The 25,478-nt window shown below is 44.0% G+C and overlaps 1 protein-coding gene across 1 annotated transcript in view; it reads left to right on the top strand.

Annotated features, from left to right (window-relative positions):
• The window catches only part of SMYD3 (SET and MYND domain containing 3), a 1,332,179-nt gene that overhangs the window by 749,839 nt on the left and 556,862 nt on the right, over window positions 1–25,478 (top strand). The window lies entirely within an intron of this gene.

Raw genomic sequence — 25,478 nt, 5'->3', positions numbered from 1 at the left:
TATCAGTAGAAAACTACTTCCACTGTTAAATTACAAGGAAATGAGGAAAAAAAAGATTGAAAATTTGTTCTCAGAATGCCTCATTACCAGTTGCAGAAATTATTTATGTAGTCTTAAACTGATGGCTTTTTGTTTAAGTTTAGCGTGTGCCTTTCAGTAAAGATAGAAACAAGTTGAAAGGTAAAAGTGGGGGCATTCGTTTATATTTCATGCAATACAGACCTACAGTAATACACGGAATACAGCGGAAAGAGAGATTTTCATTAGAACTATAAAGTTTAAGTCTTACATTGGAATTGTAAACTATCTCACAGCAGACGTAGGATTCAGTTGTTGCCAAAATTCACTTACATTGTCTTTAGCCATTTTTTTTTTCTTAATTTTTGGTCTACCACAAAGAATTTATGAAAGTGAATTTTTCCGAAATGTATTTTTACTTTTATTCAGTAAATTTAAGTTAGTAGATTTTTTTTTATGTATTTTTAAGTTCAGAGTACATGTGTAATCAAAATATGATCCGTTAGTTAAAACAAGTGTTTATGTTTAAACCTTTACAAGTAAAGCCATTTTGGCCCCATTTTTTAAATCTGGCATGTGTCACTTTATGTGGTAATAACTTTGGATTGCTTCTTTTGAATCAATTTTTCGTGACACATTGTTATTAATCAGTTTAGCAGTAAATTTAGGTTGATAAGATTTGGACTTATTTTGAAAAATATTTAAGATTTTCTGAAAATTTTGAAAATTTGTAATTTTCAAACTTTGAATTTTTATGCTTTTAAAATAGATAGGTAGTCTTCTCACATAAAATATTGATAAATGACATCACATCCCTGATTTACAGTGCCTACAAGTAGTGTTCAACCCCCTGCAGATTTAGCTGGTTGACACATGCGGAATTAACTTGACATTGTGACATTTGTACTGTAGATCAGCCTGGAAGTGGGAAATGCACTGCAGCAAATTTTGTCTTTGTTTTTTTTTTTTTTTTTTTTTTAAAAACGTTAAAAGTTAATTCAGAGTGTCATTTATTATTCAACCCCTCAAGCCACAAGAATTGTTTGGTCCCCCTAAAGTATTAAGAAGTAGTTCAGGCACCAAGAATAATGAGCTTCACATGTGTGGATTAAAGATCTCTTTTGCCAGCCTTTTCTGACTATTTAAGACCCTCCCCAAACTTGTGAACAGCACTCAGACATGGTCAACATGGGGAAGACAATGGAGCATTCCAAGGCCATCAGAGACAAGATCGTGGAGGGTCACAAGGCTGGCAAGGGGTACAAAACCCTTTCCAAAGAGTTGGGCCTACCTGTCTCCACTGTTGGGAGCATCATCCGTAAGTGGAAGGCTTATGGAACTACTGTTAGCCTTCCACGGCCTGGACAGCCTTTGAAAGTGTCCTCCCGTGCCGAGGCCAGGCTTGTCCGAAGAGTCAAGGCTAACCCAAGGACAACAAGGAAGGAGCTCCGGGAAGATCTCATGGCAGTGGGGACATTGGTTTCAGTCAATACCATAAGTAACGTACTCCACCGCAATGGTCTCCGTTCCAGACGAGCCCGTAAGGTACCTTTACTTTCAAAGCGTCATGTCAAGGCTCGTCTACAGTTTGCTCATGATCACTTGGAGGACTCTGAGACAGACTGATTCAAGGTTCTATGGTCTGATGAGACCAAGATCGAGATCTTTGGTGCCAACCACACACGTGACGTTTGGAGACTGGATGGCACTGCATACGACCCCAAGAATACCATCCCTACAGTCAAGCATGGTGGTGGCAGCATCATGCTGTGGGGCTGTTTCTCAGCCAAGGGGCCTGGCCATCTGGTCCGCATCCATGGGAAGATGGATAGCACGGCCTACCTGGAGATTTTGGCCAAGAACCTCTGCTCCTCCATCAAGGATCTTAAGATGGGTCGTAATTTCATCTTCCAACAAGACAACGACCCAAAGCACACAGCCAAGAAAACCAAGGCCTGGTTCAAGAGGGAAAAAGTCAAGGTGTTGGAGTGGCCTAGTCAGTCTCCTGACCTTAACCCAATTGAAAACTTGTGGAAGGAGCTCAAGAATAAAGTCCACATGAGACACCCAAAGAACCTAGATAACTTAGAGAAGATCTGCATGGAGGAGTGGGCCAAGATAACTCCACAGACCTGTGCCGGCCTGATCAGGTCTTATAAAAGACGATTATTAGCTGTAATTGCAAACAAGGGTTATTCCACAAAATATTAAACATAGGGGTTGTATAATAATTGACCCACACTTTTATGTTTAAAATTTAATAAAATTCAACTGAGCAACATAACTTTTTGGTTTGTAAGATTTATGCTTCTGTTCATAAAACCTACTCTCGTTTGCAGTTTGAAGGCTCTAACTTATTTGCATCTTATCAAACCAGCTAAATCTGCACGGGGTTGAATACTACTTGTAGGCACTGTATGTCAACATCACTTTTCAAATGTATTTTTTAGAGAAGACTTAAGAAGACTTAAATTAAAAAAATGTTTTTTTTTCAAGTAAATTATTTATTTATTTTACTCACTTATATAGCGCCATTAATTCCACAGCGCTTTACAGACATTATGGGCACTGTCCCCATTGGGGCTCACAATCTATATTCCCTATCAGAATGTCTTTGGAGAGTCGGAGGAAACCGGAGAACCCGGAGGAAACCCATGCAAACACGGGGAGAACATACAAACTTCTTGCAGATGTTGTCCTTGGTGGGATTTGAACCCAGGACCCCAGCGGTGCAAGTCTGCAGTGCTAACCACTGAGCCACCGTGCTGCCCTACCCTGTTTTTTATGGAACACTTCACACCACTTTTGAAAATGACTTTGAGGGGCCTATATATCAGAAAACTCCCAAACAAGACCCGATTTTAAAAACTGCACCTTTGACAGTATTCAATATTCCATTCGTGAGGTTTGTTAACCTTTTAGGTGCATAACAGGAATTAATACAATGTGGAAAGAAAACATTTAACATTACACTTTATCCAGAAAAATGTTGCTTTAACCTTTAATTTTTCACTTTCACAAAAGGTAATAGGACAAAACTGTATCTCACAATTCGCTACGAAATTTCTCCCAAAGGTGGCAGTACCCCATATGTGGTTCTACACTATTGTTTGAGCACATGGCAAGGTTTGGAAGGAAATTAACTCTGTTTAGTTTTTAGAGCGCAAGTTTGGCTGGAATAGTTTGTGCATGCCATGTCACACTTGCAGAGCCCCCAAGATGCTTGAACAACAGCATCCAAAGTGACCCTCATTTTGGAAACAACTCCCTTAAATAAATTTGTGTAGCAGGTATTCTTAGCATTAGGAACCCAACATTTTCACAATGAGTAATAGGAGAACATCCACCCAACAATGATATGCAATTCTTTACGAATGCGGCAATACCTCTTATTTGGTCAGGAGGTTCTGTTTGGGTGCATGGCAGGGCAGGGCACGTCATTTGGCCAAGAATAGGTTGTCAATTGTTAAGTCTTGGACAACCCGTTAAAGTGGGTTTTGTCTTTGGGAACGTGGATTTTATTGGATTGGTTTTTGGAGCAATATCACATTTCCAGAGCCTTTGAGTTACCATTAACTTCTTATTTTAAAATTGACAGATAACAGATCTGAGTGTACAGAATGTGTTGAAGTTTTTAAAACAAACATGTGTCAACTAGTCTAGGAACTGGGCCCAGAGTCTTTTACTTTTTTTATTAAATCTTGTAATGCTTGATAGCTATTCTTTCAGCAACAATACTAATAATCTCTGATGACAAGAAAACCTAATTGCAGAGCTATTGGTATAACACTGTACAACAAATTTTTATAATGTTTTTGTGTCTTCACTAGTTTTGGGTGATTCATATAGATTTCGCAATGCTGAACAAGAATATGTAAGCCAACAATATCTATCACGTAGGGTTTTTAAGATACAGCAAATTAAAAAATTTGCACATCACTACCCCTTCATCACCATACATATATACAGTTAGGTCCATATATATTTGGACAGAGACAACATTTTTCTAATTTGGTTCTAGACATTACCACAATGAATTTTAAACAAAACAATTCAGATGCCGTTGAAGTTCAGACTTTCAGCTTTCATTTGAGGGTATCCACATTAAAATTGGATGAAGGGTTTAGGAGTTTCAGCTCCTTAACATGTGCCACCCTGTTTTTAAAGGGACCAAAAGTAATTGGACAGATTAAATAATTGTAAATAAAATGTTCATTTCTAGTACTTGGTTGAAAACCCTTTGTTGGCAATGACTGCCTGAAGTCTTGAACTCATGGACATCACCAGATGCTGTGTTTCCTCCTTTTTGATGCTCTGCCAGGCCTTCACTGCGGTGGTTTTCAGTTGCTGTTTGTTTGTGGGCCTTTCTGTCTGAAGTTTAGTCTTTAACAAGTGAAATGCACGCTCAATTGGGTTGAGATCAGGTGACTGACTTGGCCATTCAAGAATATTCCACTTCTTTGCTTTAATAAACTCCTGGGTTGCTTTGGCTTTATGTTTTGGGTCATTGTCCATCTGTAATATGAAACGACGACCAATCAGTTTGGCTGCATTTGGCTGGATCTGAGCACACAGTATGGCTCTGAATACATCAGAATTCATTCGGCTGCTTCTGTCCTGTGTCACATCATCAATAAACACTAGTGACCCAGTGCCACTGGCAGCCATGCATGCCCAAGCCATCACACTGCCTCCGCCGTGTTTTACAGATGATGTGGTATGCTTTGGATCATGAGCTGTACCACGCCTTCACCATACTTTTCTCTTTCCATCATTCTGGTAGAGGTTGATCTTGGTTTCATCTGTCCAAAGAATGTTCTTCCAGAACTGTGCTGGCTTTTTTAGATGTTTTTTAGCAAAGTCCAGTCTAGCCTTTTTATTCTTGATGCTTATGAGTGGCTTGCACCGTGCAGTGAACCCTCTGTATTTACTCTCATGCAGTCTTCTCTTTATGGTAGATTTGGATATTGATATGCCTACCTCCTGGAGAGTGTTGTTCACTTGGTTGGCTGTTGTGAAGGGACTTCTCTTCACCATGGAGATTATTTTTCGATCATCCACCACTGTTGTCTTCCGTGGGTGCCCAGGTCTTTTTGCATTGATGAGTTCACCAGTGCTTTCTTTCTTTCTCAGGATGTACCAAACTGTAGATTTTGCCACTCCTAATATTGTAGCAATTTCTCGGATGGGTTTTTTCTGTTTTTGCAGCTTAAGGATGGCTTGTTTCACCTGCATGGAGAGCTCCTTTGACCACATGTTTACTTCACAGCAAAACCTTCCAAATGCAAGCACAACACCTCAAATCAACTCCAGGCCTGTTATCTGCTTACTTGAGAATGACATAACGAAGGGATTGCCCACACCTGTCCATGAAATATCCTTGGAGTCAATTGTCCAATTACTCTTGGTCCCTTTAAAAACAGGGTGGCACATGTTAAGGAGCTGAAACTCCTAAACCCTTCATCCAATTTAAATGTGGATACCCTCAAATGAAAGCTGAAAGTCTGAACTTCAACTGCATCTGAATTGTTTTGTTTAAAATTCATTGTAGTAATGTCTAGAACCAAAATTAGAAAAATGTTGTCTCTGTCCAAATATATATGGACCTAACTGTATATAATAACAGTATGACTTAATTAAAGTCACAATGATAAAGACAGCATACTAAGCTGTAAACCGTATCAGTAGTAAATATAAAGAGTTAAAAATGTTTTGCTGCCGAATTTCACTTATAATCGGCCATTGGAGAATCACAAATCAGATGCCAACAGTAGTCAGACAGCATCGAAGAACTCCACTTCATCGCTAACAGAACCAAGATTGTTAGGGAAAAAGTGGGAATGCAGAAAATATATTTTCAACAACATTTTACAGTTCATCAATTTGAATGCAGAGAGCATGTTTTCCACCAGTTGGACATAGTTCGGTGCTCTTCTATTGCCAAGAAAGTTAGAAATCACATTTTTTAAGGCTGTCCATGCAACTTTTTTAGTGCCTTGGAGAACGCCATCAAAGTGACTGTCTTTCATTATCTATCTAATCTGTGGGCCCACAAAAATTCCCTCTCTAATCTTTGTATCACTGATGCGTGAAAACTTCTGTCACAAGTAACAAAATGACTCCGCTTCCTTGTTCAGTCCCTTAAAAAAGTTCTTCATTAGCCCGAGGTTTATGTGTAGAGTAGGAGGAAATATCTTTGACGGATCTACAAGCACATCATGTTTTATGCCCAGCAACCAGTTTTGCACATAGTGGCCAGTCCTTTCTGACAAAGTGTTGATCTCTCGCACGACTGTCCCATTTACAGAGAAAGGAGCAGTATTTGGTATAGCCAAGTTGCATTCCAAGGAGAATTGCCACTACTTTCAAATCTTCGCATATATTCCAGTTGTAATTGCAGTAATTAATGTGGTTCAACTGTAACTGCATGTTTTCATAAATCTCTTTCATAAGCAGAGCATATCCAACTGGTATAGAAGGATATACAGTACAGACCAAAAGTTTGGACACACCTTCTCATTTAAAGATTTTTCTGTATTTTCATTACTATGAAAATTGTACATTCACACTGAAGGCATCAAATCTATGAATTAACACATGTGGAATTATATACTTAACAAAAAAAAAAAGTGAAACAACTGAAAATATGTCTTATATTCTAGGTTCTTCAAAGTAGCCACCTTTTGCTTTGATGACTGCTTTGCACACTCTTGGCATTCTCTTGATGAGCTTCAAGAGTTAGTCACCGGAAATGGTCTTCCAACAATCTTGAAGGAGTTCCCAGAGATGCTTAGCACTTGTTGGCCCTTTTGCCTTCACTCTGCGGTCCAACTCACCCCAAACCATCTCGATTGGGTTGAGGTCTGGTGACTGTGGAGGCCAGGTCATCTGGCGTAGCACCCCATCACTCTCCTTCTTGGTCAGATAGCCCTTACACAGCCTGGAGGTGTGTTTGGGGTCATTGTCCTGTTGAAAAATAAATGATGGTCCAACTAAACGCAAACCGGATGGAATAGCATGCCGCTGCAAGATGCTGTGGTAGCCATGCTGGTTCAGTATGCCTTCAATTTTGAATAAATCCCCAACAGTGTCACCAGAAAAGCACCCCCACACCATCACACCTCCTCCTCCATGCTTCACAGTGGGAACCAGGCATGTAGAGTCCATCTGTTCACCTTTTCCGCGTCGCACAAAGACACGGTGGTTGGAACCAAAGATCTCAAATTTGGACTCATCAGACCAAAGCACAGATTTCCACTGGTCTAATGTCCATTCCTTGTGTTCTTTAGCCCAAACAAGTCTCTTCTGCTTGTTGCCTGTCCTTAGCAGTGGTTTCCAAGCAGCTATTTTACCATGAAGGCCTGCTTCACAAAGTCTCCTCTTAACAGTTGTTGAAGAGATATGTCTGCTGCTAGAACTCTGTGTGGCATTGACCTGGTCTCTAATCTGAGCTGCTGTTAACTAGAGATGAGCGTTGTTCGACTCGAACTGTTCGCCAATCTCAAATTCGAGCTGTTTTGAGCGGTGTTCGAGCCGTTCGGCGAACACGAACGATTTGAGAAAAATTCGGCTGATAGAGGTTATGTTCGATAACTGTTCGTGCACCAAAATCATGACTGGATTTTTTCTCAGTAATGATGAAAATTAATGTTAATACGCAGTTTGAGTGTACAGCGGGGTGGGGGGAGGGGCAGGGGATGGATCTCTGCAGGAATAATGAAGATCTCCATTTTTTTTTCTCTTTCCCGCATTTACAGTGGGGAGGTGCAATCTGTCAGGCTATCAGCAGCGCACACACGGAGCGAAGTGCTTTTTTCACACAAGCAAGGGCATGTGTCATTGGCAGTGTATGTCACATGTCCTTGCCCTATAAGACCAAGCCATTTTCCCCGTCGCCACCATTTTCTCACTGCTGCAGCTGCGTGTTAGACGGCACCGCTGTTGCTGTGTGCGCTATACCTTGTTAATTTCAAGCCAATTTTCGCACAAATCTACAGATAGCTTGGGAGTAGGGAATAGTTGTGATTGCAGTCCTTTTAAGGACTAGGTTACAGCATTTCCTATGACTTTTATCAGGCAGGTCTGTGCTCTTAAATAGATAGATTGTGGGAGTAAAGACTAATTGTAATTGCAGTCCTTTTCAGGACTAGGTTACATCAGTTCCTATCATTTTTTGCCAGGCAGGTCTGTGCCAGTGCTGTGCAAGTTTTTTTCACAGCATTTGGCTGAATCTAGCAAAGCTAATTCCTTTTGGCCTATTACAGAGTGTGTTAGTCAGTGGAGTAGCCTATCTGTGTTGCAAGATATACCAAATGTGTATAGAATACCAATTTTTTTACTGCACCTAGTGAAGTAAAATCTTTTGGGCATAGCATCATTCTATTAGTCCATCTATACTGACCTCCATCAGGTTGCAAATTGAATATAATTTTTTTGTGCATCTAGCTCTGAAAAAATATTTGGGCTTCTAGCAGTGTGTGGGACTTGTTCTATTAGTCCATCTATACTAACCTCCATCAGGTTGCAAACTGAATATAATTTTTTTCTGCATCTAGCTCTGAAAAAATATTTGGCCTTCTAGCAGTGTGTGGGACTTGTTCTATTAGTCCATCTATACTGACCTCCATCACGCTGCAAATTCAAAATAATTTTTTTCTGCATCTAGCTCTGAAAAAATATTTGGCCTTCTAGCAGTGTGTGGGACTTTCTCTATTAGTCCATCTATACTGACCTCCATCAGGTTGCAAATTAAAAATAAGTTTTATCTGCATCTACCTCTGAAAAAATATTTGGGCTTCTAGCTGTGTGTGGGACTTGTTCTATTAGTCCATCTATACTGACCTCCATCAGGTTGCAAACTGAATATAATTTTTTTCTGCATCTAGCTCTGAAAAAATATTTGGCCTTCTAGCAGTGTGTGGGACTTTCTCTATTAGTCCATCTATACTGACCTCCATCAGGTTGCAAATTAAAAATAATTTTTATCTGCATCTAGCTCTGAAAAAATATTTGGCCTTCTAGCAGTGTGTGGGACTTTCTCTATTAGTCCATCTATACTGACCTCCATCAGGTTGCAAATTAAAAATAATTTTTTGTCTGCATCTAGCTCTGAAAAAATATTTGGCCTTCTAGCAGTGTGTGGGACTTTCTCTATTAGTCCATCTATACTGACCTCCATCAGGTTGCAAACTGAATATATTTTTTTTCTGCATCTACCTCTGAAAAAATATTGGGCTTCTAGCTGTGTGTGGGACTTGTTCTATCAATCCATCTATACAGACCTCCATCAGGTTGCAAACTGAATATAATTTTTTTCTGCATCTACCTCTGAAAAAATATTTGGGCTTCTAGCTGTGTGTGGGACTTGTTCTATTAATCCATCTATACAGACCTCCATCAGGTTGCAAACTGAATATAATTTTTTTCTGCATCTACCTCTGAAAAAATATTTGGGCTTCTAGCTGTGTGTGGGACTTGTTCTATTAGTCCATCTATACTGACCTCCATCAGTTTGCAAACTGAATATAATTTTTTTCTGCATCTAGCTCTGAAAAAATATTTGGGCTTCTAGCAGTGTGTGGGACTTTCTCTATTAGTCCATCTATACTGACCTCCATCAGGTTGCAAATTAAAAATATTTTTTATCTGCATCTAGCTCTGAAAAAATATTTGGCCTTCTAGCAGTGTGTGGGACTTTCTCTATTAGTCCATCTATACTGACCTCCATCAGATTGCAAATTAAAAATAATTTTTTGTCTGCATCTAGCTCTGAAAAAATAGTTGGCCTTCTAGCAGTGTGTGTGACTTTCTCTATTAGTCCATCTATACTGACCTCCATCAGGTTGCAAATTCAAAATAATTTTTTGTCTGCATCTAGCTCTGAAAAAATATTTGGCCTTCTAGCAGTGTGTGGGACTTTCTCTATTAGTCCATCTATACTGACCTCCATCAGGTTGCAAACTGAATATATTTTTTTTCTGCATCTAGCTCTGAAAAAATATTTGGGCTTCTAGCTGTGTGTAGGACTTGTTCTATTAGTCCATCTATACTGACCTCCATCAGGTTGCAAACTGAATACAATTTTTTTCTGCATCTACCTCTGAAAAAATATTTGGGCTTCTAGCTGTGTGTGGGACTTGTTTTATTAGTCCATCTATACTGACCTCCATCAGGTTGCAAATTGAATATAATTTTTCACCCCAATCGCACTTGCTTCCTCACAGCTCCCAAATCTCCAGCTGCCCGTCTGAGTATGAGGTAGAACAGATGGTTGAGTCTGCAGAGCTGTTTACTCATACTATAGCCTGGGAATCAGAGGTCGACTCCAGCGCTTCTGTGAATCCAGACGAGAAAATGATCTGCACTGATGCCCAGAATCTTTATGAGTCGGATCCAGGACCAGACGCAGAAGGTTCTGACCATAATGTAGACCCTCATTCCCAAACTGTAACTCCTGTTGGTGGAGACAATGAGGAAGACGATGATGAGACTCAAATACCTGATTGGAGCAACAACTTTAGTTTTTTGTCAGGGCAGGAACAGGTTGGCTCTGAGGACGACGGGTGTGATAACGCACAGGGTGATGATGATGAGGTTGGAGATCCCACTTACTGTCAACCCACAGTCAGCCAAGAGATGAGGTCATCAGAGGAGGTGGAGGAAGATGCTAGTGACGACGAGGTCAGGTTGCGCCTTCCTGGACAGAGACGTAGTACTGGAAGCACGTCAACAACTGCATCCTCAAACACAACTCTGCCTCTCACCACAAGTCGTGGTGGCTCTTCAGGTCGCGTGGGTGCTAAGCCTTGCATAGCCTGGGCATTTTTTCAGATCGATAAAGATAACCCAACTCGTGTTATCTGTAACATTTGTCAGCAAAAGCTAAGTAGAGGCCAAAAAATACATAGTTTGAGTACTTCATGCATGAACCGGCACATGGACATGAAGCATAAGTTGCAGTGGGAAGCTCAGTGTGCTACAATGCGGCCTAGCCGGCCGGGCCAACCACCGTCTGCCATATCTTGTGCATCCGCGGCCTCTTCATCCTCTGTGACTGGGGGGACAGCAGTCACACCTGTTTTGGGGCGCAGACCTGCCACCTCTTTACCCGCAACAGCCAGCGTGATTGGCAGGTCATCATTTTCTTTGGAGGTGGTAACACCAGCTGGTGTTGAGCGCTGTCCGACATCGATAGCACCACCTTTGGATCAAGGCAACCTAACATGTCCGCCTGCATCTTCCTCACAGACCGGCAGTTTGCCGGGGACACCCTTATCAACCCCGTCTAAGCACAATAGCCAGCCCTCGGTCCCTCAGATGTGGACAAGTAAAAGACCATTTCCTCCTAGCCATGAGAAAGCTAAGAGGTTGAATTTCACCATCTGCAAGCTCTTGGCTACAGAAATGCTGCCTTTCCGCCTGGTGGACACAGAGGATTTTCGAGACCTTATGTCCGTCGCAGTGCCCCAGTACCAGATGCCCAGTCGGCACTACTTCTCAAAGAAAGGTGTGCCTGCGCTCCACCAGCATGTCGCACACAACATCAACGCTTCTTTGAGAAACTCTGTGTGTGACAGGGTGCATTTCACCACAGACACTTGGACGAGTAGGCATGGACAGGGGCGTTACATGTCGCTGACTGGGCACTGGGTAACTATGGTGACAGCAGGACAAGGGGCTGCTGTCCAAGTCTTTCCGTCCCCACGAGTTGTGCGTCAATCCTCTTTATGTCAAAGTTCCTCCACTGCTTCTGCCTCCTCAACCTCCTCTCGGTCTTCCACCTGCACCCAAAGCCTGTCTGGTCATGCCACAAGCTTTCTAACTGCGCAGAAGGGATCCTGCATACCTCCTTACTATGCTGGCAGTAGGGCTTAACGTCATCAGGCGGTTTTTACTTTGAAATGTCTGGGAAATGTGAGTCACACAGCTGAGGAGTTGTGGTCAGCTCTGGAGAACCAATTTCATGAATGGTTGTCTCCACTGGACCTGAAACCAGGGAAGGCCGTGTGCGACAATGCTGCAAACCTGGGTGCGGCCCTTCGCCGGGGCAATGTCACACACGTGCCTTGTACGGCTCACGTGTTGAACCTGGTTGTCCAGCAATTTTTAGCCCACTATCCCAGACTAGATGGCCTTCTGCAGAGGGCACGGTCGCTGTGTGCTCACTTCCGCCGTTCGCATCCCGCAGCTCAGCGACTTACATCTCTACAGAAGTCGTTGGGCCTGCCACTTCACCGGCTAAAATGCGATGTGCCTACCCGGTGGAATTCAACTCTGCACATGTTGCAGCGACTGTGGCAGCACCGACAAGCCCTGGTGCAATACGTTCTGACGTATAGCCTGGGCCAACGAGATCCAGAGGTGGGGCAAATCACGCTGGAGGAGTGGTCTCAGATCAGGGACCTATGCACCCTTCTGCACAGTTTTGAAATGGCGACGAAGATGTTTAGTGCTGACGATGCCATTATCAGCATGACTATTCCGGTGATTTACATGCTGGAGCACAGGTTAAACAGAATTCGGAGTCAGGTGGTGGCACAAGAGGAGGTGGAGGAAGTAGAGGAGGAGGAGTTGTATGCGGAAGGGCTAACATCTGCAAGGTCCAGACGGTCGGCAGCACCAAGGCGGCAGGCATGTGAGGGTGGGGGAGATGGTTTTACCAGGGCGCATGGTAGCAGCCAAACTAGTGAGGAAGGTGCAGGAGCCCAGGAAGAAGTGGAGGACGAACTGATGGAAGACTCATCAGATGAGGGAGACCTTGATCACATTTCTGTTGTGCGAGGTTGGGGGGAGAGGACAGAGGAAGGAAGCATGATTGTTACCTCGCCACCAACACAACAGGGACTTGGTGCTCCTGGATGCGCAACACACATGAGTGCCTTCTTGCTGCACTACCTGCAACATGACCCTCGAATTGTGAGAATTAGAAATAATCCTGACTACTGGGTTGCCACACTGTTAGATCCCCGGTACAAAAGTAAATTTGCAGAAATTATTCCTGCCATAGAAAGGGATGCACGCATGCAGGAGTATCAGCAGAGACTGTTGCAGAATCTTACATGTGCTTTTCCACAAAACACCAGTGGTGCACGTAGTGAATCTCACAGTTCCAACTTGCCAACCGTGGGACCGTCAAGTGTTCAGCACTCAAACCGTAACAGAACCACAGTATCTGCTGGTAACATCAATTTTGCGGAATCATTTCACCACTTTTTTAGCCCATCCTTTGCAAGGCCACAGGAGACATGAAGTCTGACACATAGTCAACGCCTAGAGACGATGGTACAGGAGTATCTCCAAGTAAACATTGAAGCCATGACTGTGTCACTGGACCCTTGCTCTTTTTGGGCTTCCAATCTGGATAAATGGCCGGAGCTAGCCACTTACGCCTTGGAGATCTTGTCATGCCCCGCAGCCAGCGTTCTGTCTGAACGTGTGTTCAGCGCTGCTGGTGGTGTGCTGACAGATAAGCGCACGCGGCTCTCCACTGATAATGTAGACAGACTCACGTTCATAAAGATGAACAAATCATGGATCCGAAACGACTTTTCTACCCCTGTGTCATCCTGGGGAGAGTAAAAGCTTGATGATTGGTTAAAATCACCCTACCAACCGTTTTCAGCTTTCAAATTACTAATCATGTTTATCTGTATCTTGGCTGGAAAATAATTTGGGCTTTGTAGCAGTGTGCAGCACTGATTCTATTAGGCCATCTATAATAAGCTCCACCAGATTTAAAATTACTAATCATGTTTATCTGTATCTTGACTGGAAAATAATTTGGGCTTTGTAGCAGTGTGCAGCACTGATCCTATTAGGCCATCTATACTAAGCTCCACCAGATTTAAAATTAATAATAATTTTTAGCTGCATCTAGCCCGGAAAATAATTTTGGGGCTCCGAGATGCGCAAGACACATAAGTGCATTCTTGCTGCACTACCTGCAACATGACCCTCATATTGTCAGAATTCGAAGTAATCATGACTACTGGGTTGCCACACTCTTAGATCCCCCAAACTTTTCGATCAACCTTTTCATTTTAATAAAGACCAAAAAAATGGTCATTTTTGAAATTATAAGCATTAGCAGGTTATTAGAAACTGAAATCAAACAGTTTTCAACTCAAAACTTTATTCTAGGTGATGTTACATTTTCACATAGGACCCCTTGTTCGAAAGGAGCTTCTGAACTCTCTCGTCCATTGAATTTGTCAGGTTTTGGATGGTTTCTGCTTCAATTGTTTTGCATGAGGACAGAATACCCTCCCAGAGCTGTTGCTTAGATGTGAACTGCCTCCCGCCATCATAGACACTCCTTTTGATGATGCTCCAGAGGTTCTGAATGGGGTAGAGGTCAGGGGAGCATGGGGGTCACACCATAAGTTTGTCCCCTTTTATGCCCATATCAGCCAGAGATGCAGATGTTTTATGTGCAGCATGAGATGGTGCATTATCATGCAAAAAAATGATCTTGCTGTGAAATACACGGTTCTTCTTCTTGAACCATGGCAGGAAGTGCTGTTTGAGAAAATCCACATACATTATGGAGTTCATCTTTAGCGCCTTCAGGGATCCTAAAGGGGCCGACAATCTCTCTCCCCATGATTCCAGCCCAAAACATTACTCCACCTCCTCCTTGTTGGTGCTGTAGCCGTGTTTGCGTGGGGTGTCCATCAACCAGCCATCCTCCACTCCATCCATCTGGACCATCGAGCGCTGCACGGCACTCATCCGTGAACAAAACAGTTTTGAAATCAGTCTTCATGTAATGTTTGGCCCACTGGAGCCGTTTCTGCTTGTGTGAAGTGGATAGAGGAGGTCGACAGGATGGCGTATGCACAGCTGCAAACCTCTGAAGGACCCTGCATCTTGTTGTTCGGGGGACGTTGGAGGCACCAGCAGCTTCAAAAACTTGTCTGCTGCTATGACAAGGCTTTTTTGCCGCTGCTCTTTTAACCTGACGTAATTGCCTGTAGGAAAGAGTCCTTAATTTGCCCTTATCAGCAGGCACACGTGTGTACTGTGAATCAGCTACATACTTCTTGATTGCCAAGACACTTCATCCTGATCATCGCACAATGTTGATTGTAGTCATGCCTTGACCTAAACACTCCACAATTTGTTGCTTCTCAGCAGCCGACACATCCTTTTTCTTTCCCATTTTGGCAGAAAATGTAGGCTGCTTAATAATGTGAGACAGCCTTCTTAAGTAGTCTTGCCTTTCATTGGACACACCTGCCAAACTAATTAGCACAGGTGTCTGCAATTGCTTACAGTGATATAAAGAGCCCTGACACACATCACCATCAATGAGTTTAACTGACAAACAAACAAATTCTTCCCTTATCACTCCTAAACACTTTTTGCATAATAATTTGGAACACAGTGTACATGTGCTTTTCCACAAAACACCAGTGGTTCACATAGTGAATCTTACAGTTCTAACTTGCCAACCGTGGTCTGTATTCAGTTGTTCAATAAAGGGCCCAAAATTAAGATAACATAGATGGGAGAGGTCTCTATGAATAGGAATTCCTAAGTATTTGATACCCTGTGAGGGCCAGGCAAAGGGAAAGTTGGACTGGATGGAATCCTATATGGATTTGGGGAGGGAGACATCGAGGGCCTCAGACTTCGCTGCATTGATTTTAAAATTTGACCATGTAACAAAGTGATCTATTTCAGCCATAACAGCATGGATGGATATATGTGATTGAGTGATATATACTAAGACATCATCAGCAAATAGAGAGCACTTGTACTCGGTGCCTCCCACCTCAATCCACCTAATATTGGGGTTATGGTGAATTGATGAGAGCAGGTGCTCCGTCACTAGGATGTATAAGAGAGGGGATAGAGGACATCCCTGCCTTGTCCCATTGGTGATTGTGAAAGGTGATGAAAATGTTCTGATGCACCCCCTGGGCCTTGGGACACCCGGAGCCGGACCCTTTTTGGTGGATGCTGGTGGTTGTAGTCTTCGTGGCGGCGACCCGGTTCCGTGGCTCAGGGTGGTCAAACCAGTGGCGGAACTATTTATGTGGTTTTGATGTTTAAATGTCCGACTACGCCACCCGTGGATTGCGGTCAGAGTGAACCGCCACTGCAGGGCAGACCGCTGAGGCTGGTGTTGTGGGTGCAGCAGAGCGTAGCATAACTCCCCACGGGAGGAGTATAGCCTCAGTGCAGTGTATGCGGAGGATGGGGGTGATGGTGCAGGGCAGCAGCAGTAACGACACGGAGTCAGTGATGCAGTCCAGGGCCTTTACTCACAGTTCTTATTATCCAGACCACGTCTGCAGGTAACGGCTGCCCACGTCGTACTGTGCTCACCAGGTGAGGGGCTCAGACAACTCCCAGATAACTTTGGAGCGCTTCACAGGACCCCCTTTGTGTGTCCTTTGTCTGGCCTTTCTTACCAACCCTTCTGTCCGGCTGCCTCGAGCCTCCTCTTGGTAAACTTGGTGCCAGTTTCCCTGACCCTATGTGGTGCCTTCCTAGCGGGTGTAGCGAGGGGCTGCGCCACATAAAATGTCACAGCCTCCGGTTTCTAGCTGAGGGTCGTTTCCTGCCTCCACTAGTTTCGGGGACCGGTCTCCCCCTTTGGCCTGACCCCTCCACGCAGGTGGATTCGGGCGTGCGGTGGCGACTCGCCTGTCCGCACCCCTGGGATCCCTTCATTCCTCGTTCCTGGAGCCTTCTCCGCTCCTCTTCCTTCCTTCTCCCTCTTCCAGGCCTGGGCCTCTGTTACTAGGCCCGCCTCCGGAGCAGAGCTCATGCAGAGCCCCTGCTCCCTGCCACTTCTGCTCAGACTTCTCTGCACTGAACTAAGATGGTGCCCACCTTTTATACTCCCTTCTCAATGCACCCAGGAACTGCTTCCTCCCTGCTCCTGCACTACAGGGTTCCCCTTCCTCAGTGTTCCCTCCCCCCACTCCAGCCAGGGACAGGGACTGTCGTGCCCATCTCAGAGGCATATTGGTCGCCCTGCCCCACGGCAATGTGGTGTAATGCATGCAGGTGTCGGGTCCTGATCCACACTCCATCCTTACCTGAGAGTGAGATATCACACCTCTGGGTGAGGTGCAATACCTCTGTAGCAACCGAGCCCTCAGGGTGCTACAGTTCCATTTATCTTCAGCCTAGGTGACGTATTGTGATACAGGGCCGTGATTTTGGCTATAAAAGGGTCCCCTAGACCCATACCCCAAGCTTTTTAAGAGAATCATATATGGCGTGCCAGGAGACTCTATGGAATGCTTTCTCAGCATCCAACGAGAGTATCTAATTACAAATTTTTAACTGCATCTAGCCCAGGAAATACTTTGTGCCTAGTAGCAGTGTCTTCTAGTCAGCGGATTATCCCGGCTGTTAAGCAAGCTACACCACCTGTAGTTTGGACACTTAATTTTTTCAAAGGAAATGCTTCGGGACCACGGGATACTCAGTGAAGAGCATCAGGAGGCACCCCAAGGCATAGGGGCTGGGACTGGCAGTAGGATGCCTTGCGGTGGACAGGCGAGCTCGATCCTTATAAAAGCTTTTTAACTGCAGCAGCTTTAGTGGACGCTACTGGAGCTGTAATTACGCGGCTGCTGGCATGAGACTTGCCCTCCAATAGATCCTTGTAAATGGATTTAAAGTGTATTCATTCAATTTAGAGAGACAATTTAAATTAAAAAGCTTAGAGCTGCCTCCACCACAGGGGGGCTCGCTCGACCCACCAGCGGACAGGCACCAGTTTTGGGAGAGGGGGGCTGGCCGTCAGGGTTCACCGCGGCTCTGGCACAAACCCGGCGACACGGAGGTGGCACGGGCAGGAGCGGACTGAACGTGTCGGCTTCTCACTTTTTGGATTTTAGAAGGGCATGACATGCCTATATCTGTGTCTCCCCCTCCTTTTACTCCTCCACCTCTTTTCTTTTCGCATGACTATATGTACTTGTCACTTTTCCATGTGTTAGTTGTGTCTTCTGAGCAGTTTGTCAGCTTTTGGACACCTTTGAAGGTGTTTTCTATGTGTTTCTATGTGTTTTTGTTTGCCTGCCATTGGTTTTAACGGTGTTCGAAGGTGTTCGACGAACAGTTCGGCGAACACACGGGTGTTCGACGAACCGAACCGAACTCGAACACTATGGGGGTGGCTCAACACTACTGTTAACCTGCGATTTCTGAGGCTGGTGACTCGGATAAACTTATCCTCAGAAGCAGAGGTGACTCTTGGTCTTCCTTTCCTGGGGCGGTCCTCATGTGAGCCAGTTTCTTTGTAGCGCTTGATGGTTTTTGCAACTGCACTTGGGGACACTTTCAAAGTTTTCCCAATTTTTCACACTGACTGACCTTCATTTCTTAAAGTAATGATGGCCACTCATTTTTCTTTACTTAGCTGCTTTTTTCTTGCCATAATACAAATTCTAACAGTCTATTCAGTAGGACTATCAGCTGTGTATCCACCTTATTTCTGCACAACACAACTGATGGTCCCAACCCCATTTATAAGGCAAGATATCCCACTTATTAAACCTGACAGGGCACACCTGTGAAGTAAAAACCATTTCGGGTGACTACCTCTTGAAGCTCATCAAGAGAATGCCAAGAGTGTGCAAAGCAGTCATCAAAGCAAAAGGTGGCTACTTTGAAGAACCTAGAATATAAGACATATTTTCAGTTGTTTCACACTTTTTTGTTAAGAATATAATTCCACGTGTGTTAATTCATAGTTTTGATGCCTTCAGTGTGAATGTACAATTTTCAAAGTCATAAAAATAAAGAAAAATCTTTAAATGAGAAAGTGTGTCCAAACTTTTGGTCTGTACTGTATATTGCTGTCGTGTAATAAAACTGCCTTCAGACTTTTGATGGACTAGTCAATAAACAGTCGCCATTCTGTTGGGTCATGTTCACATCCTAGCGCACTTAACAAACCTGTGATGGCATGGCAAAAAGCTAAATCATCAACCTGACTGAAGAATTTTGTAAGATCTTCTTCACATCTGCGAAGTACAGAAATTTTTGTCCCTGGTAACAACAGATTCCATCCTTGCAGCCTTGATCCCAGTAATTCTGCCTGGCCTGGCTCAAATCCCTCACCAGGTCATTCAGATCAGATTGACATAGAAGATGTGGCTCACTGGCTGTTGATAGTCCGAAGTCTGGATCAGCAGAAGTCTCCTTTTCTGCCGACAACTTTATTGTTGGTCATCTTCCTCGAGCATCAATACTTTGGGTGGTTTTGGAACTGGGAGATTATCATCATGAGGTACTGGTCGCATGGCTGATGGAATGTTAGGATAGTATATGAATTTCTTAGTCTTTGCTGAAAACAAAGACACATTTGTAATACATAAGTAACAATCACTAACGTGATCCCTCTGCTCCCTCCATATCATTCGGACAGCAAACTGCATTGAAGATCACGATCCCGTTATCTAGAGTCTTAGATTGGCAGAGCAAGAAGTGCAACATATATGAGATGCCCAGGTCTTATTTTGGTCCCTAATTGCACAACCAAAATATAGTTCATATGCTTTCTTGATTAATGTTTATTCTCTGACTTTTCAGAGTGTACTCACTGCAAATGTAACAGCAAGTGTCACGGCCATTACGACACTGACGAGACATTCCAGAGTCAATTTATTGCAAAATACTACAGATATATATCAAGTAATTGCAATGAGGATTGAACATGGAAACAGTAATGTTCATGAACTCGAAATTCGACCGGCTACAGCTAACGCAGCATATATAATGATGTCGTATGTATGGCAACATGCCACGATTATAGACATGTCTGTGTAACATTCCTGGCGGCGTACTTGCATAGTACACCACCTCCCACTATGCAAGACTGCAATCTTACCCATCAGTCCAGCCTGCAAACCTTGCTCCAGTTCATGCTGTGTGCATGTCTCTTGTCTGATTGCTTAGGGCGGCAGCCCGGTTACTTCCTGATTCTTATAGCTGCTGTGGGAACGCTCCTAATGCGTCCCCAGCCTATTGCTTTGAGTCTCTGGATATTTAAACCCCCTCCACCCAGAAGGAGGTGCCTGAGCAACACTAACTATCAGTGTGCGCCTTGCCTCTGAAGTTGCCAGGTCTTTTCCTGTATCTTGTCTGTTTCTGCCACCCTGGGGGCTGCATACCCAGGCCTGTTATCTCTGACTTCTAGTCTGTTTCCGCCACTCTGGGGGCTGTATACCCAGGCTCGTTCTTGTATCTCGTTGCAGTAGCAGTTCCTGTCTGAACTGTATCCTAGCCTGTTACCTGTTTGTCTCTATGTCCATACCTTCCCTTTTCCTGCAGTATCTGAACCTGCACCTAACTCCAACTCGTTGTCTCTGTACTTCTGTTTGTGAGTTTTGTGTCCACTCGCAACTTCATAGTAAGTACCTTGTGTGTATCTGGTTCTGCTTGTCCCTTTTCCCTTCCTCCGTATCTACCTCCTGTGTTCTAGCCAACTTCCTGCATTTTCCAGTCTGTTCCATGTGAACAGAGCCCTGTCCTCTACCTGCACCTTCAGCCTTGTTCTGCTCTGCCTTGTCCACCGCACCTGCGGTTTCCCTCCGCTCTGCTTGCTCACCGCGTCAGCGGTTTCTCTCTGCTCTGTCTTGCCCACCGCTCCGGCGGTTCCTCTCTGCACGGCCTTGCCCACCGCTCCAGCGGTTCCTCTCTGCTCTGCCTTGTCCACCGCACCTGCGGTTTCACTCTGCTCTGCTTGCTTACTGCACCGGCGGTTTTGCTCTGCTCTGCCTTGTCCACCGCACATGCGGTTTCTCTCCGCTCTGCTTGCTCACCGCACCAGTGGTTCCTCTCTGCTCTGCCTTGTTGACTGCTCCGGCATTTTTCCTCTGCTCTGCCTTGTCCACCGCACCTGCGGTTTCGCTCTGCTCTGCTTGCTCACCGCTCCAGCGGTTCCTCTCTGCTCTGCCTTGTCCACCGCTCTGGCGGTTTCGCTCTGCTCTGCCTTGTCCACCACACCTGCGGTTTCGCTCTGCTATGCCTTGCTCACCGCACCGGTGGTTCCTCTCTGCTCTGCCTTGTCCTCCGCTCCGGTGGTTTTGCTTTGCTCTGCTTGTCTACCGCGTCTGCGGCTCTGTTCCTGTCTCCCAATCTGTACTGGACCCTATCCAGCCTGCACTCCAACCTGCTAGTACCTCCCTGTCTGCACTCCAGCCGTGCTTGCCAGTATCTCCCTGTCTGCACTCCAGCCGTGCTTGCCAGTACCCACCTGTCTGCATACCAGCTGTGCTTGCCAGTACCCACCTGTCTGCATACCAACCGTGCTTGCCAGTACCCATCAGTCTGCATGCCAGCTGTGCTTACCTGTATCCACCTGTCTGCATACCAGCCGTGCTTGCCAATACCCACCTGCCTGTATGCCAGTCTAACCTGCCTGTTCCTGCATTCCCCAGTGTGGGTCAACAGCTGTGACCGGGGTCTGACCTGGAGTAGCACCTGGTCCCTCTGCTCGGTTCCTCCTTGGTTCACGGAGTCGACTGAGCCGCTGTGCGACCTTGGTCGGATCGGGTTGATACTTAGTTACGCCCCTCCAGGCACTCCTCGGTTCATGGTACAGTGGGATCACTAATCACGCTCATGCCAGTCAGTCCGGGCGTGAGCGTAACAGTCTGAGCATGTCTATTACATGTCCAGACAAGATTTCTTTATTGAATTTGTACTATATACATGTATATTACATATTTACACTGCAATAACATATTTTTCAAATGAGTTAGGTGGAAAAATTTAAAATTTGCTGTGACAGAAAAATTTTCAAGTAGTTGCTTTAACAAATTAGCAATAAATAGTACGTTTCACGTCGTATCTCAAACACCTTACGTGATACAGAAATTCTGATCTCAACTCTGAAATCGGGATCATGAATTCTATATAGAACACCTAAATTCATTCAAGAGACAAAAGCGTTGTTATTCAGTGTAATTATCTTCATATGGGACGCAGTGAGAATGAAAAAATTCGGTTGATATACACTACCGTTGAAAAGTTTGGGGTCATTTAGAAATCTTATTATTTTTGAAAGAAAAGCACATTTTTTTTCAATGAAGCTAACATTAAATGAATAAGAAATACACTCTATACATTGTTAATGTGATAAATGACTATTCTAGCTGCAAAGGTCTTGTTTTTATTGCAATATCTACATAGGTGAATAGAGGCCCATTTCCAACAACCACCACTCCAGTGTTTTAATGGTACATTGTGTTTGCTAACTGTGTAAGAAGGCTAATGGATGTTTAGAAAAACATAGAAAACCCTTGCACAAGTATGTTAGCCCAGCTGAAAACGGTTTTGCTGATTTGAGAAGCTATAAAATTGACCTTCCTTTGAGCTAGTTGAGAATCTGGAGCATTACATTTGTTTGTTCTATGAAACTCTCAAAATGGCCAGAAAAAGAGAACTTTCATGTGAAACTCGACAGTCTATTCTTGTTCTTAGAAATGAAGGCTAGTCCATGAGAGAAATTGCCAAGAAAATGAAGATTTCCTACAACGGTGCTTACTATTCCCTTCAGAGGAGAGCACAAGCAGGCTCTAACCAGAGTAGAAAGAGAAGTGGGAGGCCCCGCTGCACAACTGAGCAACAAGACAAGTACATTAGAGTCTCTAGTTTGAGAAATCGATGCCTCACAGCTCTTCAACTGGCAGCTTCATTAAATAGTACACGCAAAACGCCAGTGTCAACGTCTACAGTGAAGAGGCAACTCCGGGATGCTGACCTTCAGGGCAAGGTGGCAAAGAAAAAGCCATATCTGAGACTGGCTAATAAAAGAAAAAGATTAATATGGGTAAAAGAACACAGACATTGGACAGAGGAAGATTGGAAAAAAGTTTTATGGACAGACGAATCAAAGTTTGAGGTGTTTGGATCACACAGAAGAACATTTGTGAGATGCAGAACATCTGAAAAGATGCTGGAAGAGTGCTTGACGCCATCTGTCAAGCATGGTGGAGGTAATGTGATGGTTCTGGGGTTGCTTTGGTGCTGGTAAAGTGGGAGATTTGTACAAGGTAAATTGGGATTTTGAATAAGGAAGATTATCACTCCATTTTGCAACGCCATGCCATACCCTGTGGACAGCGCTTAATTGGAGCCAATTTCATCCTACAACAGGACAATGACCCAAAGCACAACTCCAAATTCTGCATGAACTATTTAGGGAAGAAGCAGGCAGCTGGTATTCTATCTGTAATGGAGCGGCCAGCGCAGTCACCAGATCTCAACCCCATTGAGCTGTTGTGGGAGCAGCTTGACCGTATGGTACGCAAAAAGCGCCCATCAAGCCAATCCAACTTGTGGAGGGGCTTCAGGAAGCATGGGGGGAAATTTCTCTAGATTACCTCAGCAAATTAACAGCTAGAATGCCAAAAGTCTGCAATGCTGGAATTGCTGCAAAGGAGCATTCTCTGACGAAAGCAAAGTTTGAAGGAGAAAATTATTCTTTCTAATAAAAATCATTATTTCTAACCTTGTCAATGTCTGGACTATATTTTCTATTCATTTGGCAAATCATTTGATAAATAAAAGTATGAGTTTTCATGGAAAACACAAAATTGTCTGGCTGACCCCAAACTTTTGAACGGTAGTGTATTTTTGTACTTTGCTTCGATCAATGAACGTGTCACTTGTAATATGTTCTAAATGTATTGCTATGTGTAGGTGAAACTTTTGATTTCATGGCTTAGTTTAGTAGATGGAAGTGGATGAGTCCAATGTGGCCCTAACAAGCACTGATATTCTTCATTTGGCTATTGGTAAACATCCAAAAAATCGTCACATTCAGGAATTCAGTTTCACGCTGCAGGCCTTATTGTAATTGACTTTTTAAAAGTTTTCTTTGCTGAGGATTTTCTAAATCTTATGGTAGCCCAGACAAATTTATATGGCCAATAACAAGATTTCAGTATGAAAAACTGTGAATACCTATCAGATGGGGCTGTGTGCCAGTGGGAATCAGGACTGGTACACTGCCGCATCTGCAACAATGGGTATTCACACTTTTTCATACTGAAATCTTGTTATTGTGGTTACTCATCTGCCTATCTTTATGTGGGATTATACAGCACATGTGTATCACCAGGTGATGCTGTCTACCCCATAGAAAACTCTTTCCCACTGTCATTGATATATGGGGGGTGACTTGGTTTTGCTACTGAGCATATACTATGAACTAGCCTCTGTCATTTCACCTTGATTAAGCATAGGATTAATTACTTTGTTTACTCATATTATTTATTTTGTTGTGGTATAATACTGATAATAACCCCTGTTGACGTACTCTGGGTTTGAATATGTGATAGGCATTTTGCTTAATGAGTAAGGTGTGTAATATAAAAATTCCCTAGTCAATTATATATTGGCAGTGTTTCCAGCCCTATCTGGGTTTCTGTCACTGACTACTTGTTTTCTGCCCTTCAATATGTTTTTAATGTGATTTTCTCAATAAAATGTATACTTTTTTAATGTGGCATGGACTCTTGGTTCTCCATTTCTTTATCTATGATTGAGTTGCTACAACTTTATTGTGCATAAATAAGGACATATATGTATATGCATTATGGTGTTGAATTTGAGTATTTTTGTAATACAAATTTATATGGCCAGCAGTTTTTTACCCAAAATCCCACATCATCATTTGCTACATGAAACTCTGTATATGCAGCTAAGATTATGATGTTTTTATACAAACTGTAACATACCTGGCGGCGTCCTTGCATGGTGGTCCATCTCCCACTGTGCAAGAGGGCGCACTTGATCTCCTGTCCAGAATGTCTCTCTGGCTTCCCTCCATGCTGTCTGTTTGTGTCTGTTTCTGCTGCTTAAGGGCGGCGCCCGATCACTTCCTGCCTTTTGTACCTGCTGTGGGTCACACCCCTTGTGCGTCCTCAGCCTATTGCTGTCTGTCACTTGGTATATAGCTCAGCAGCTCCCTTCTATCCCTGCCTGAGCATAGTGTTTCCTTCAGTGTGTGCTTGCACTCTGAAGGTGCCAGGTCCCGTCTCTTTTCTCCTGCTTTTTGTATCAGTTCCCGTGTCTGAACTGAGTCCTGTATGTCTCCTGCTTTGCGGTATCAGCTCCCGTGTCTGAACTGAGTCCTGTATGTCTCCTGCTTTGCGGTATCAGCTCCCGTGTCTGAACTGAGTCCTGTATGTCTCCTGCTTTGCGGTATCAGCTCCCGTGTCTGAACTGACTCCTTTCTGTGTTCTCTTGTCTGTCCTGTCTGAACACGCTCCTAGCCTGTTCCTCTCGCCTTCTAGTGGCCGATTTCCTAGACCCGCTCCTGTGTCTGGTCTGTCCTGTCTGAACACGCTCCTTGCCTGTTCGTTCCGCCTCTCTGGGGGCCGTATTCCCAGACCCGCTCCTGTATCCCTCTGCAGTGTCGGTCTCCTCCGTACACTCAGTTCCAGTCTGAACTCTCTCCTGTCCTTTACCTGTTTTGCCTC

This window comes from Phyllobates terribilis, unplaced genomic scaffold (genome assembly GCF_046119375.1).
Source record: "Phyllobates terribilis strain yellow unplaced genomic scaffold, ASM4611937v1 Scaffold_3__8_contigs__length_932513732, whole genome shotgun sequence".
Classification (NCBI taxonomy): Eukaryota; Metazoa; Chordata; class Amphibia; order Anura; family Dendrobatidae; genus Phyllobates; species Phyllobates terribilis.
Note: the sequence above shows the minus strand (reverse complement) of the source record. Positions and strands in the feature narration are given on the sequence as shown.